This window comes from Syngnathus leptorhynchus, chromosome 9, assembly GCF_054491065.1.
Source record: "Syngnathus leptorhynchus isolate UIUO chromosome 9, UIUO_Slep, whole genome shotgun sequence".
NCBI lineage: Eukaryota > Metazoa > Chordata > Actinopteri > Syngnathiformes > Syngnathidae > Syngnathus > Syngnathus leptorhynchus.
The window spans coordinates 3,891,086-3,904,506 of NC_141203.1; the positions used below are offsets into that span (position 1 = coordinate 3,891,086).

Sequence of the window (13,421 nt, forward strand, 5' to 3'; positions counted from 1 at the left end):
TTGTTTTTCCAGAGGGGAATGCAAAAACAGTGCAAGTGGTGAAAAGATTGACAAGATTGGGCAAAATGCCAGAAAAGCTTTCTGGCTGCAGAGAAACTTTTCCGCTTGTGGTCCTTCCACTTACTCATCAAAGCCGTCCTACGAGAGACGTGTGTGTGTGCGGTTAAGCTATGAGTGGGCAACGTTGACCAAAAAATGTAATATATAATATAATTCTTCTTTTTTCGTTCCAATTAAAGTTAAACTTGTCTTCTCTTGCTCGAAGATATTCTAATCTCGAGGGACTCGAGGTTAAGTAAAGGCTAAATAAAATAAAATGTGATAAATCCTGCAATTCAGCCTCATAAACGGAAGCATGTGGGCTCGCTTTGTTTTGTATTTAGAGCTCATCCATCACCTACAGACTCACACAATGGAGGTCAGCTAAGAGAACAATGAGGGTGTGAATTTTAATTAAATGAATATATGTACTGTTTTATACTCATATTTTGCAATTGTAACGACAGTTTTGTTTGTCACAGCGTTGTATTCGCTTGGCTGACTGTCAGTTAAACTCTTTGCAGATAAAAAGTTTGGCATTCTCTCAAACACTGAGGTTTATCTTTATTGACTTCATTACAGACTTGGAATAACAGCTAACTTAGCTTATACAAATTAAATCAGGCAGCAACTCTAAAACTCATAATTTCCCCGGACACTTTATTCTACACAATCTAATTAAAAAGGAAAGGAAGGACTAAAAGACTGATTTACTAAAGAGTTGAGCAGACAAAGCCAGTTGCAAACTTGATTGCTCATGCACCCAGCATTCTGCAAGCGAAACACAAACAATTGCCGTGCCGTCATGTTCCGGGAGGAATAAATGCAAATACTAAACTCAGTTCAACTCTCTTTGATTTATAGAGCACTTAACTTGGAGCAAGTCACAAGAAGGCATCATGCTAATTTATGACAAAACTCCTTTTTTGTCCAGCCTCAGTTACCATAAAAAGTAACTTTACTAATTACTCCCATTTCAAAAGTAACTTAATTACTTAACTCATTACTTGAGGTGAAAAATAATTCAGTTAGATCACAATTTACTTTCATAGTTACCATCAGCAGATACTGACAACCTTTCTTAACATTAAATTGACAATTGTTAAACCACACAATTGGAAATTATTTTTATTAAATATAGGTCTTTTGTACGTTTCACTCAATGACAATTGTTCCATCCATCCATCCATCCATCCATTTTCTTCCGCTTTTCCAGGGTCGGGTCGCGGGGGCAGCAGCTTTAGGAGGGACTACCAGACATCCCTCTCCCCAGCCACTTCAGCCAGCTCATCCCGGGGGATCCCAAGGCGTTCCCAGGCCAGCCGAGAGACATAGTCTCTCCAGCGCGTCCTGGGTCGTCCACGGGGTCTTCTGCCATTGGGACATGCCCGGAACACCTCCCCGGGAAGGCGTCTAGGAGGCATCCTGATGAGATACCCGAGCCACCTCATTTGGCTCCTCTCAACGTGGAGGAGCAGTGGCTCTACTCCGAGTCCCTCCCGGATGACCGAGCTTCTCACCTTATCTCTAAGGGAGAGCCCGGACACCCTGTGGAGAAAACTCATTTTGTCCGCTTGTATCCGGGATCTCGTTCTTTTGATCACGACCCATAGCTCGTGACCATAGGTGAGAGTGGGAACGTAGATCGACCGGTAAATTGAGAGCTTTGCCTTTTGGCTCAGCTCTCTCTTTACCACGATAGACTGGTACAGAGCCTGCATTACTGTCGACGCTGCACCGATCTGCCTGTCGATCTCGTGCTCCATCCTGCCCTCACTCGTGAACAAGACCCCAAGATACATGAACTCCTCCACTTGGGGCAGGATCTCATCTCCGATCCGGAGAGGGCATTCCACCCTTTTCCGACCGAGGATCATGGACACGAATTTGGAGGTGCTGACCCTCATCCAGACCGCTTCACACTTGGCTGCGAACCGCTCCAGTGAGAGCTGGAGATCACGGCTTGAAACAACCAACAGCACCACGTCGTCTGCAAAAAGCAGAGACGGAATGCCGAGGTCCCCAAACCGGACACTCTCAACACCTTGGCTGCGCCTAGAAATTCTGTCCATAAAAATTATCAACAGAATTGGTGACAAAGTGCAGTCACCGGGAACGAATCTGACTTACTGCCGGAAATGCGGACCAAACTCTGGCATCTGTGATACAGGGACCGAACCGCCCTTATCAGTTGGCTCGACACCCTGTACTCCCGAAGCACCCTCCACAGAACTTCCCGAGGGACACTGTCGAACGCCTTTTCCAAGTCCACAAAACACATGTGGACTGGTTGAGCAAACTCCCATGCCCCCTCGAGGATCCTGCCGAGGGTGTAGAGCTGGTCTACTGTTCCTCGGCCAGGACGAAAGCCACACTGCTCCTCCTGAATCCGAGGTTCGACCTCCCAACGGACCCTCCTCTCCAGCACCCCTGAATAGACCTTACCAGGGAGGCTGAGTAGTGTGATTCCCCTATAATTGGAACACACCCTCTGGTCCCCCTTCTTAAAGAGGGGAACCACCACCCCAATCCAGAGGCACCGTCCCCGATGTCCACGGAATGTTGTAGAGGCGTGTCAGCCATGACAGCCCCACAACATCCAGAGCCTTTAAGAACTCCGGGCGGATCTCAGCCACCCCTGGGGCCTTGCCCCCGAGGAGTTTTTTAACTACCTCAGTGACTTCGACCCCAGAGATTGGAAAGTCCACCTCAGAGTCTCCAGGCCCTGCTTCCTCAATGACAATTGTTTATAAATACAATGATTGCATTTGGGGACCTGCAATCATACAATCTGCCTGGAACGTTTTCTTTAAGCTTGAATTTATACTGCGTTGCGACCCATGATCTTTTTTTTTTTTTTTTCCGCGTAATGTTATTGAAGCTCGAAAACACATTGTTGACAATATGGCGTGCCCGACAAACCTCAATATTCTTTATTTTGGCTGACCTAAACTCAAAATGGTGACTGTATTTCTATCTAGAAAACATAAATTGTTGTATGTGGTTGTTGGATTCTGCCAAATTACTCAAATGATCAATTTCTGCACCTTCCACTAACAAAGCACATAATGTGCAAAATCTCAATGACAAGACTGGCTGTTGGCCTTCTTGTCAAGTCTCCATTCCTAAGAGACACAAACACCATGCTACCTGATGATACCAACCCCCAAAGGATATCTTTGCTTTGTTGGTGTTTCATGTTATGCTGTGGATATATAATCCGCTTGTAAAAGGGCATATTTTTGTAGCCTATGCACTAATTTTAATGGCCAGAGTTTTAAGAGTCATGTATATATTTGATACCATTTTTGTACCCAGTGTGCTCAAAAGCTTTTTGCCTTGGAAGTAATCCCCCTGAAGTCTTACGCACTTCCCCAGCCTTCTTGGAAGGATTCTTCCGGGATCCTCATCAAAGTCATGTTATGGTTTCACATCCTATTGCATACTTGATGTGGGGATTGTCATACTTTGAGGTCACTGTCAGAGAAATAAGCTTCTTTATGCAATGCAGTGCATGATATGTTGCTTGCTGCTATGCCTTGTTAAACCCCCCCCCCACAAAAAAAAAACCTGCAGAAAAATACCAATGTTCTATTTGCACATGACCAAACTATGGAAGAAGTAGATACAGTAATGGCCTGGCTGACTGGCTATCTGGCTATACGTCCACATCGCATGCTCAATGAATGTCACTGTGATCATCCTTAACTCAAGACTTGTGCATAATATGCTGCTTGTTGTTCGCTGAACTGAATAGAGAAGAGAAGAACACACTGTAGCCACAAATCTGCAGGCAATTAGCATCACATGATCTATGACAGTCTACCTACTGTAATTTCTTTATACAATATGCCCTCACCCCCAAAATCTAGTTAAAAATTGCTTTTTTTTGTACTTGTTTATAATATGGCACCACATTTTTTTGGTATGCTTTACTGTCAGAGTAAATACCACGAATCAATAAAGATTCAAAACACATCAGTAAAGTGTACCCGTGTTTAAACCGAGGGTAAAATCTATGATTTTATTAATGTAATTGAAAGCATTTAGCATCAATTTTTGCTAAATCTTGTTCTTGCACACTTTGCTTTTTTAAGATTTGAGTTATTTGAATTTCTTTACTTTGCGTTAAAATGGCTTTAACGCCTTTTAATTGCTTTCAGATGCTATATGTGTGGCATTTTGAGATACCTTTTGTATGAAAAATAAATAAAGCTGCCAAGATCTCCAGACTGCCCCTAAATTGTAGTCTAGAGACTTAATTGTATCCAAGCCAACAAAAAGTCAATTGTTGCTAATTATTTTAAGACATATTGAATTTCACAAACTCGATAGAAATTTAATTTACAATTACCAAGCCCATCCATACTGAGCATGTGGTATATAGTTTCATTTGTGAGTTGATATAGTTCTTTAGTTTTCTTTCCAAAGTCTAGTGACTAGAATGATTTGGATTTAAAGTACTCTGAATATAGCTTGACTTGTATTGCAAAATGGCTACAGCAATGTGTCACGTGTGTTCCTCCCTCTTGCCACGGTGGTGGGGAAACAGAAACATTGTATCCACAGAGCCTTCAAAAATAGGTCATGCTCTCTTCTCTGAACTGCGCCGATCCCTTCCATAAAATTCACTCTGCTTGTCTTTGAAGCGATTCTCCATTCTCATCAGCCTCACGCATCGCACCTGAGTTGCAGCATCACAATACAAATAACACGCAAGTTCAGCAAAGTGTTTCTATGTGATTGGCTAAAATGAAGATGAAGCAGGTTAGGTCATGGACAAGTGAAATATACTTACATGGGTAATTTTGACCGAAAATGTCCACAAATCTATGGACAAATAATCACGCTAAAATAACAGTTGGGCTGACTGGCTATACATCAGGAGGCTAATAATAGCATGTGTATTTAAGACAGGGCATGTTATGTTGCTTGCAGCGAAAAAGTAAACAAAACACGTGAGACACTTCTGACCCTTGCCATGCTTGCATCATATGATCTCACAACCATTCAAAAAACATCTGCGTCAAACATCTGAGGAGGGAAACATCGAACACATTCAGGGTAGTGGCCCTTGAGGACCGGAGTTGGACCTTGAAACATCTCTTTATTTTGGGTCAGTCAGTGGCCTCGCATGACAGAGTTGTATTTGACATTAGGGATTTTATTTTTATTGCCTTGAACATGACATCCTATCACATGTTGATTCAATCTTTAGCCCGCCACACATTTCACTTAAGCAGAGCTTAAGTGCTAATCAAAGATTGAAATACTGGTGGTGATGGCAGGGCGGGGGTGTTGAGATGAAAGTATCTGAGATGAGAGGTCAGCTTAATGTCACAAAGAAAAAGATGCTTGTGAAGCTGTCAACCTTTAACATCGATTCACCTGCCAGCATGATGTCCACTCACAAGCGCTCATAAACAAAAACAGTGTGACACCTAGAAATGCCAGAGACACAAGGAGACATTTATATGACTCGTATTATGTTTTCTGTACCTTAACATATCAATTAAATGTAAAGGGAGCATTTCTAAAAAACCTTAACATATCAATTAAATGTGAAGGGAGCATTTCTAAGATGTAACGTTTGTCATTTATCATGCATTTAGCAATCAGTTTGACTCTATGAGCGAAGATAAGACCATAATAAAACAACATGTACAACTATTCGTTTAGCTCATGGATATGGAACTAATAATTGTGGCCATGTGAAGCCCTTTGCACCGTTTGTGTTCAAGCATCGCAACATTGATGCTTAGCATTAGCATTAGCATTACACTAGCAGACTTGAAAGCTAAGCTATGTGGTTGTTTTGATACACAAAATGTAGTTACTTTTTTATGTTTGTTCTGAGATTTAAGTTCAGATGGGAGTTGTATTTTGTTTTCAAAAGAGAAGAAAAAAAATCTGTTTTGGGGGGGGAGCCCGGGGAGACAAATTGATACAAAAATACAAAAAGAATTGTAGTGCTGCCATAGCAGAGGATATCCGAGTTAATATGTCATTTATGAAAATAAATTGTTTATTTGAGGAAAAGCCCATTGTTTAAATCATTTCATTGTTTTGTTTGTAATAAAGTGGTATGATTTCAGAAATTGGATTTAAAATGAGGCAGATCTGTAAAATCAACCTTCATTGGTGGTCAAAATCATTTTATAAGCAGTGTACATGAAGCAGGTATCAGTGCACTTGCAGGCTCTTCAAACAAAACAGGGTTGACTCAAACGGCTGACTCAGTCTGCACAACACACACACAAGCCCACAGATGCACAAAGAGCAAAAAATAATAAAATATTACAATCCAACAGCCGACGTGTAAGCTTCCTCGCTGGTTTGGCTCCGTGCAACAAAAGATGAAATCCAATCACACGTACACAGAGCGAAGAAACCCTTGTGCCAAGATGCCGTATGCAGAGAACCTTGTTTACAGCTAATAGAATTCACTCTTACGAGTTATTGCATCACCTGTACACACACTGCGAAATTATATTGAAGCGATTTCTCTCTCAACACTCAGCACTGATTGCAGTCAAAATCCCAAACACTGCTTGCTTTTTCGACAACCTTTTCTACTGCAACTGCTTTTCTAGCAAATCTATTGTATTAGCACCTTAATGAGCCGCACTGCAACATTTTAAATTGTGTATGCCCTAACTGCTGTATAATGAAATCTGCGTTTAATGTACTGAAACCATAGCAGCGACATAACTAAAAGGGGTGCGCGGTTTGTATAATGTATTTCCTAATTGACTCATAATACTGTTTTGATATAGTCGTGATTTGGGGAGGCGGGGATGGATGTTTGAAATAATTGAGGCGGGACCAAAAAAAACCAACAAAAAATTATGTTTGATATCCAGTGAAACCTCTCAAATCAAACGCCACATCATTCGATGTGTTTGTTATTACACCTCTGAGGAATAATTCGTAATTCGGGGGTACAATACTGTAGTGCACTATTTCCTTTTAAACTAAATATCATCATCATCATCGGTTTAAAGTCCGCTTTCCAGGCGCCGCTGGGTTGGACTGGATTCTCGATATGGCTTTCTTCCACCGGGAAAGGTCCATGGCCATCTCGTGGTTGATGCCGAGTGCCTTTGTGTCGGCTGCCACGGTCGTCTGCCAGGTCTTTTTAGGCCGACCACTGGGTCTTGTTCCCTCTACGTTATACAACATGTCTTTCTTCACCCAGTCATTCTCATCCTTCCTCACTACATGTCCGTACCATTGCAGTCTGCCTCTCCTCACCACATCCACTATGGCCTCCACTCCCATCCTCTTTCTCAGCTCTGCACTGGTCTTTTCCTTCCTCATTGACACACCACACATCCATCTGATCATCCTCATTTCTGCTCTGTTTAGTTTGTTTTCCTGTTCTGTTTTCAGGGCCCATCCCTCACTTCCGTACGTCATAGCACTTCTGACGCAGGCTGAGTACACTTGGCCTCTCATCTTCAGGAATGGTGCCTTAGATGTTAAGAAGGGCATGAGTTCCCTGAATTTCTTCCACCCGCTTCTCGCCCTTGTGGTCACTGCTAGGTCCACCCCCCCATCAGCGTTGAGCATATCTCCAAGGTAGCAGAAGCTGTCCACCGCCTCGTACATCTCCCCATCTAAAATCAAACTAAATAATACGTCAAAAACACGTTTTGTGGTGTTCTTTGGGCTGCTTGAACAGATCAATACTTCTTTCAATGGGTAAATACTATGCTGTAACTTTAGATATGAGTGTTTTAAGTTATGAGGACGGAATAAAACTTGTAAGATCAAGCATTATACGTTTTCCATCCTTTTGCATACACATAAAGACAATATTGCTGTTACGTGTGATGCGGGTGCGTATCTGCACAGTGAATGATCAGCGTATTCTGTTTACGTCAGGCGGGTATTGACAGGGTATAACTGATCTATGCCTTTACGCTGCAGTTGCATTTCCAAATATCTGATACGTGTCCAACTTTTATCCATATTTGGAAGAGTCTTGATTCCAGTCTGAGGACATTCCATTGCATACATTTTCTTCTCTTTGCCGTGCTGTGGCACATATTCAAGTCATGCCATTTAGGATTAAAAATAACAACAATGGAAATATGTTATGGTTGAACCATAGAATGTAAATCCAGCTGAGAATGGCTTTGCCAGCAAAATCTACTCCACTCCTTTCTCAAGGACCTGAAGCGTGAACATGCACTTAAAGTTGAAAATCATAAAAAGAAAATTTGGAACTGTGGAAAAAATGGAAAATGTGGAAAAACATCAAGGTCAAGACTAACATTTAAGAACACAAAATTATCTAGATTAGTACTTCTATTCTTTCTGCATGTTATCTTTCTAAATGTTTTTTTTTAATGCAAAGACATCTTTGTCTGCAATGCCAAAATATATTTCAAAATGCCAAAATTAAATGGCAGCGTTCTGGTTACACTGCGACCACCCTGTCAGATTTTAAATTCATTTCAATTTATATCCAGAGGTCTATATTGACGATTGTCATCTTAAAACATTACATTGTCCAAGGTTTTCTGTTAATTTATACAAAATCACAGCACTATACGATACTGCAAGAATATAAAATAATATGGTATCACTTCAGTCGCATTGTACTTCCAGAGTAACCACTATGTGATTATTTTCCGCCATCAGTGTGTTCAGCAACAAAGCAAACTATCCAGTACAAAGTATTTATACTGTACGGTGATCTTTTTCCGTTTCAATTCACAGTGAATGCTCCCCTCCGCCTCCCTCCAATTTTAGAACAGGCTTTTGTTCGTCTCTGTGGAAAGTGCCTCACTCCATATGAATTAATGAACTTCCCCAGTAGCGCGTGAGTCACTCACCATCACAAAACACTATAACCCAATTACTCACCACAGCCCGATTTTTTATTTTTAAATCCGATTGTAGTTTCAGTGCGTATTTAAAACCAGGAAAGAGTCATGGAAGCTTTGTGTTTCACCTCTGCTCGAGCAACGCTCGCCCTGAAGAAATAAATGCTGTTACTTCAAGGTCGTAATGCTCTGTGAGTGTTCAGAACTTGACCTGAAGTTGAGGTCAGAATGTTTCCTATAAAAGGTTTAAGAAGGATCTAGTCAAAGTACTTTTACCGGTGCATAATCTCTGTTTTTTGTCAAATTTTGTACACTGTTTGAATATTAGTTATTTGGTTTAGCTGTAGCTTAATACATCAATGAATCTCATCTGAAATAATCGTAAAATACCTTAATAATTTATTTTGTATGGCTATACTAACGAATACAGCACTGTCCAAGACCTCAATGAAAATAGATTGTGATACTTTGGCATTACTTACTTTTTTTTTTTTTGGATGATGAGTAAACAATTGAATATTTCCACCAAGAGAGTATTAGCCGATATATTTCACGGCCAGAACCTGAATTGAACACCGGATCTCTGAACTGACAGGCGTGAAATCCTGATGCCCCCGGTATGTTTAACATTTATTTATCATTTTCATTATGTCTGCGGCTAAAAATGAAAGGTGATTTTATTATTACAATTATTATTGGTTATAGTATTTTTATTCCATCTCGACAGGATGCCTCAATAAGTATAAACAGTTTCCCATTGCAGAATAACCAAACGGTGCAATTTTGCCTTCCATTAATCATTATTCACCTATTTTATGAATAGCAGTGCTCGAGTTATTTTTACACGTTTCAATGTTTCAAAACAGTGTTGAGTGAAAAAAAAAAAAAGCTTTTATGGTGGTGACAGTTTGGAGTAACACTCCAGAATATAGCATTTATTGATGAACATTGACAACCCAGTAGCAGCTGATTTAGGATTAAAAATGTTTTATTTGTTACACGGTAATGCCAATTCACTGGCCCTGAAACAAACATGTCCACTTCACTATCTCTTCATGGCATTTATATAACATAAATCCACAGCCTAAAATTGGATCAGCTGATTCATGGAACTCATTTACATTTTCCCAATGACCTTCCCTGGCCCCTGCAGTCCCACGCATTCCTAAATACAGCCTGCTGTGTCCACACATACGTAGGACAACAGAAGAGGAAGGAGGGGGCAATCACACACACACCATGCGGGTACAATATTGTGCATTTATATACCTGCACGGTATATATCACAGATGAGAAGTTTACCAAATTAAACACATTCAAATTAAAGCAATAACAGGGGAGGAGTTGAAACAATCAAATCTTATATGAAAATAGGGCTTCCGTCACCAGTTCTCCTGTAAGGAATAGCTGGACCCCAAAAAAGTTCATAGAGCCCTTAGGTGTTCGACTTAGATTCATGTAACCAAGAAGTACTCATCAGTGGAGTTGTGTTCCAGGCCGGCGCCTACACAGCTTTTACGCTTGATCCCTTGTTGTGCAGACAAACCCTCTTCAGCTTTAAGTGGAGGCAGAGATCAGAAGCCACTTGTGACAGGCTTCGCTTCCCTTCTTATTTTGCCTCCCGGTTCTTTCGCCCCGCATGATCTTTTGACATCCAAGCTCTCATATGCAGTTATCCTCACTTCTTGGAAAATACCCACCTTTTTTTCGCTCCTCTTTATAGTTTCATTTTCTGAAAAGCTACTCAGCCGAATCCTTTGCATAGACTGTGGGAGGGAGATTAGTGTTGTAAGGTGGAGAGGAGATGGGGGGAGAGAGAGGGAAGGAGGCAGAGAGAGCGAGAGACTGAGAAAGGGGATTTCTAACCAGTGCCGTTGAGACGACAACTAGGAATACCGCCATTGTCTAGCGCCGTTCAGGAGGGAGATGTGAAACCAAGGGACACTGCGCATATTCACTCATTTGTCACTCTATAAGAATATATTACTAAGAACCCACTATATGAACAAAAAATTCCTCAAAGGGGCACAGGTCTTAATTAACTAATCAATCAAGGGTTGCACATCGTCAGCGCCTTTCTGAATCCTAATTTCGGATTGGAATTGTATTGGAATCTAAAACATGCAGGACGGCAGCTCTCAGCAACTGGAGTTTGACACCTGTTATTTAAATTGATCAATATAGAAAATTGTGGAAAAATCGATGGATGTAAAGTGCTTTGTTACAGCTAGAGCTGTTGTGAAAAGCACTATATAAATATATAAATAAATGTGTACTGTGTTCTATTGTGATTCTTAACTAAAAATTGATTTTTAAGAGATTTTTCTAAGAGTTATTCTAAACTAAAATCAGCACTAGAGGGCTAAATTGCGGACGAAATCAATAATTTGTGCTGAATCGCAGTGTCTTGAGTGCTGGAATCCAAGACAGATGTTGGAGCGTGATGAGGTTATTAAAAAAAAATAAAAAAGTAGAGAGATCTTCATAATTATGGATGTACACGATTGATTAAAAGTGTTGGAAATAAGGTGTTAGCATTTTTAATTATAAAATTGTGTGATCTTAAACTCGACTCCTAGTTCCTATAACTTGAAACTTGAGTATGCCGTCACACAACACAGAGGAGACCCCTCTTAGTTACTGCCATACTCGCTGTTTTTCATTTGATTGTTGACATCATGACTATTTTTCATACTATTCACCGTGAGTATGACTTTTCGCATGCGTAAGCACAAGTCAGTGGAAGACTGCTGCATTAAACTCCTTTGTCAGGTGTACTGGACCGAGCATCATCAGCTTTCCCTGGTCAGCATCTCTGCCTATAGAGTACATCAGAAAACCTTTTACATTACATGGGCGTTCAATCATAGACATGCATAGTCTAGTCTAAGGGCTCTTGAGTTGCGAGACAAGCTTGTTGTTCCGAGATCAAGAGGTCAGTCCAACAACAGCGATCACACAAAGCAGGTGTGACATCTGTTCCGGTGTGGTGGCCACAGCCAGTGCTTGGAGGCATGCCCGCTCAGAGCATGCAAATTTGAAATGCCCCGTGGTTACTGGCAACTACTACTATGAAAAGAAATGAAGAGAGAGAGAGGGAGAAAAAAAGCACCTGACAGCTTAGAATACATTTGCCGACACCGCACAGCCTCTCTTTTCATGCCCTGATGCTTCTCTTAGCAGTTTGCAAATGGCTGGCAAATCACTGAACAAGACATAATGTGTTTCACTCTACCTATGAATGTTGCTTTGATTTATTGCACTCACTCGCATTTTCAACGGGCTTTAAGTAACAAAAAAAAAACTCTTTAGGCAACCCTAAGTGACGAATGACACATTAAAATGCAGCTTTATTTTAAATTGGATGAAGGTCTATTTATATAGTTTTGGAATTTTATGAAACAATTTGAATTATTTATACCATTTATACCAGCCTGCGAAACATTTGAATCTATCGGAGCACAAATTGTCGTTAAAAGCGGCATCTCTACTTGATGGAAGATCTTCAATGTCGTGCAGGGAACGCATTTACGTCATTGATTTATCTGAGCTGTACTTCAGTAGGTACTGCTGTTTTGGTTAGCAACGGAACTCAAGTCAACTATTAATTGTCCATCGATGAACAATAGTAACTGACAATTGCGTTTACACTTTTTGTGGTAGATAAAAAAGTGGACAATGCACCGGGTGACCAATTAAGACACGGTATGTATCAAGAAAGGGTTAAAACAATGATTACATTAAAATACACGTGTACTGTACATGCTGAAGTTCAACAATCTGTCTACTTTGTTACACGATGTATTTAGCCTTCCTGATCAGCCAGAAAAGACAGACACTATTCAATGAGTGAATATTCTATTTTATTCACTGTTTTGTTCTAAAAGGTCTCAACCTTTGGGAGCAGAATCGCTCCTCCATCAGGAAGTGGTTAGCATAACATTGTTGTGTTATCTGTGGTACAGAAACGTAGAGAGTGAATAAAGAAAAGGGGTGGTGAATCAGATCAATAACACGAGATCTAATGATTTTTTTTTTTCCACCCAAGGGGTTATGGACAACAGCACAAATAAACCTACACAAGTGCGCGCACACACACGCACACACACACACGCACACACACGCACACACACTTCTCTATTCAGTCTTACATATGTATCTACCTCAAACCGCTCAATCGGAAATAGAGATGTGCTGTTTAAAATACAGCTGCAATAAATGTATGAATAAGAAAAGACTATATCAATTTAATTCAAGAAAATAGTGTGAATTGGAATAGGAATAATTCAACTCAATCAATGCAAAACATTATTTTAAATATATTTTTTATTAAAAAAAAAAAGGAATGAGCTGAAATAAAAAAAATGAAATCAAATAAAAGGTAAAATCACTATATATATGGTAGGCTACAAATTATAAAAGCAACAATAAATAATACATAAAAAAGAAGCCCTTTTCATAGATTCTGAGACTGTTCTCAGCCAATTTGCGAGACTTGAGAGGTCTGGTTTTAATACACTGCTTTGAACCCATTAACACATCTGTATA

General features: G+C 40.4%; 1 protein-coding gene across 1 annotated transcript in view; it reads right to left on the reverse strand.

Annotated features, from left to right (window-relative positions):
- il1rapl1a (interleukin 1 receptor accessory protein-like 1a) overlaps positions 1 to 13,421 on the reverse strand; it is a 287,826-nt gene that overhangs the window by 209,976 nt on the left and 64,429 nt on the right. The gene's annotated exons all lie outside the window — the stretch shown is intronic.